We start from the raw sequence: 3,252 nt of genomic DNA, 5'->3' as shown, positions 1-3,252 counted from the left end.
AAGGAGGGCACTGTTTAGCATCAACCATATGCCTGGCAGAACAACTCCATCTTACAGGCCCAGCAAAATGTTAACAAGTCTTGCCGGGCCCTGGTCTCATGAGACAGAGCGTTCTACCAGGCTGGGGCTAGGACCAAGAAGGCCCTGTCCAATGCCAGGCGGGCCTCCCTAGGGCCAGGGACCTTTAATAGATGTTTATTACATGAACAAAGGGACCTCTAGGGCTCATATGGGGAGAGACGGTCCCACAGATACGTCGGTCCCAGTCCGCATAGGGCTTTATAAGTTAGTACCAAAACCTTGAACCTGATTCGGTACTCCACCAGCAACCAATGCAGCTGGCGCAACACCGGTGTAATATTGCCCCCATACCGGTGCTCCAACGATGACCCGCACCGCTGCATTCTGTGCCAGTTGTAACCGCCAGATCAAGTTCATGGGAAGCCCAGCGTAGAGTGCGTTGTAGTAGTCCAGCCTAGAGGTGACCATTGCTTGGACCACTGTAGTCAAGTCGCAGGACGATAGATAGGGGGCAAGTTGCCTGGCTTGTCAAAATAGTAAAAAGAAGACCTGGCAACTGCAGTGATCTGATCATCTTCAGGGAGGGATCAAGAATCACCCCCAGGCTCCTAACTCGGGGCCAGTGTAAGCACTGCCCCATCAAGTGTAGGAAGCCAGGGTCCCGAACCCATCCTTCCACGACTCAGGTACATGATCTCCATCTTCATAGGTTTCAGCTTCAGCTGACTTTGTCTCAACCATCCAGCCACAGCCTTAAAAGCACGCTCCAGGACACCCGGTGTTGATCCAGGCTGGCCGTCCAACAACAGATAAAGCTGGGTGTCATCCGCATATTGGTGATACCCAAGCCCGAAACTCGGCACCAGCTGGGCGAGGGGGCATATATAGATATTAAACAATAATGGGGAGAGTGTCGCTCCCTGTGGCACACCACATACTAGTGGCCTACGGGATGATAACCTCTCCCCAACCGCCACCCTCTGTCCCCAATTATGGAGAAAGGAGATTAGCCACTGCAACGCTGTCCCCTGTATCCCCACATTGGCGAGGCGGTGGGTCAAAAGATCATAATCAACCATATCGAATGCTGCTGACAGATCCAATAAAATCAGCAGTGCCAATCTGCCCCGATCCTGATGCCTGCAGAGATCATCTGTGAGGGCGACCAGCAGTGTCTCGACCCCATATCTTGGGCACAAACCAGACTGGAAGGGATCTAGGGCCGAGGTCTCCTACAACAGTGGTGCTTATTTGTGAGCAAGACCACCTTGGCACCCAGGAAAGGTTCTTCTGGCAAACTTTTCTGGCTCCACAAGATGGGCAAGGATCCCAGTACACAAGGAGTGATCTTCACAGATGCCGGGATCCATCACTGTAATTAGGTCAATCCTACTATATAAAAGGAAAAGTGTATTCCTGACAATTCACCTCCTACCTCCTTTTTCTATCTAAGACAGGCTCAACAACTTGTCCCTGACTTATCGACCCATGATCTTACGACAGGGATCTGATGGTCCCTGGTCCCAGGGAGGTCCGCCTGGCCTCTACCAGAGCAAGGGCCTTTTCGGTCCTGGCCCCGATCTGGTGGAACTCTTTGCCTGAGGAAACTAGGGCCCAGCAGGATTTGTTATCTTTCTGCTGGGCCTGCAAAATGGAGATGTTCCGCCAGGCATTTGGTGGGGGCTAGGCTGTCCTCTTGCCGGCCACGCCGCTGAAGACCTTCCACCACCCATGCAGGAGCTCATGAGTGTGATGCAGGGCATGATGCAAGAGCCAAGCCCTGCGTCTAAAATGCTGTATTTTAATATTTATATCTGCCAATTTTAATTGTATATGGAATAATGTTTTACTGTTTTTATTGTTTGTAATCTTTATGTAAACATCAGATGTTGTTACATTGCCCTGAGCCTGTCTGACTGGGAGGGCAGTCTAGAAGTGTAAATAAATAAATTAAATAAATAAATGGTGTGACTCCAGAGGGCACTGCCATGCAGGGAAGCCCAGACGAGGCAGCCCATCCCTCCAGAGAGCACGCCATGGTGGGAAGCCCAGGCCAGGATCAGGCATGGAGCAGTTGACAATGCCCACTCCCCACCTTCTCCCAGCTAAGATCAGTAGCAGAGCAGGTGGCAATGCCCACCCACCCCCCTCACCGGGCAGAAATCAGGTGTGGACAAGGTGGCAATGCCCACCCCCCTTCAGCAGGTGGAAATCAGAAATAGATTAGATGACAATGCCCGCCCTCCTTCATCCGGCTGAGATTAGGAGTGGAGCAGGCAAAAATGAGGCTATCATTCTTTGGTCACATTATGAGAAGACAAGATTCTCTGGAAAAAATAATGTCTGGAAAAATGGAAGGCAGTAGGAAAAGAGGACGACCTAAAACGAGATGGCTTGACTCAATAAATAAGCCACATCCTCTAGTTTGCAGGATCTGAGCAAGTCTGTGAATGGTAAGACATTTCGGAGGTGTTTCATTCATACAGTTGCCATAGGTCTGAGACCACTTGACAGCACATAGCACACATACACACACATGGTCCATAAGCAAAGCAAATAGTTCATTAAGCATTTATTCTTTCTCACCAGTGTTACAGTTGGCATCCAGGTGTATTTGTGCTATTTTGAAGGCAAAAAAACTTTGGCAAGATGTCACAGGTAATTTATGTTTCCTGAACTGGTATAGGTTTAGATTTAGGAGTCAGAAGGTGTTGAAATACCTTAAATATTTGAGATGGTTGTGAAGCAAGTGATGCACTGTTTGCATTTCTTTGCCATTGTCTCTGCCACTTCACAGGTCTTCCAATGGGCTCCGTAGCACCCTCTTATCAGATTCAGTGCGAGATTTTCACCAGTGTCTTCCTAGACATCTTCCAGTCCTCTTTTGTTTCCTACTTTTGTTTAGCGCTTTTGTGACTGTCCCTTGGCAGTGGTTGATTCATTGTCCCTTTTTTCTGCTGCCCAAAGTATGCAACAGCCAGAGAGAGGTTTCTTAGGAAATGGCTACTGAAGTACTACTCAGCCATCCCTGACACTTCAAGATTAAGATGACTTCTGGGTAGCCTTTGCAAAAGCTACGTTGTGGATGTGGCAAACTTTTGTTTTACTGAGATTTTTAATTCCTAATTTTCATAGTTTAGGAAATAAGAGCCCATGGGCTCTTATTTGATGAACTTGAAATTGCCAGCAACACACAGGTTGTTGCCTTCACAAAATTCTATGAGTCGCTCT

This window comes from Eublepharis macularius, chromosome 4 (genome assembly GCF_028583425.1).
Source record: "Eublepharis macularius isolate TG4126 chromosome 4, MPM_Emac_v1.0, whole genome shotgun sequence".
NCBI classification, from domain to species: Eukaryota; Metazoa; Chordata; class Lepidosauria; order Squamata; family Eublepharidae; genus Eublepharis; species Eublepharis macularius.
Note: the sequence above shows the minus strand (reverse complement) of the source record.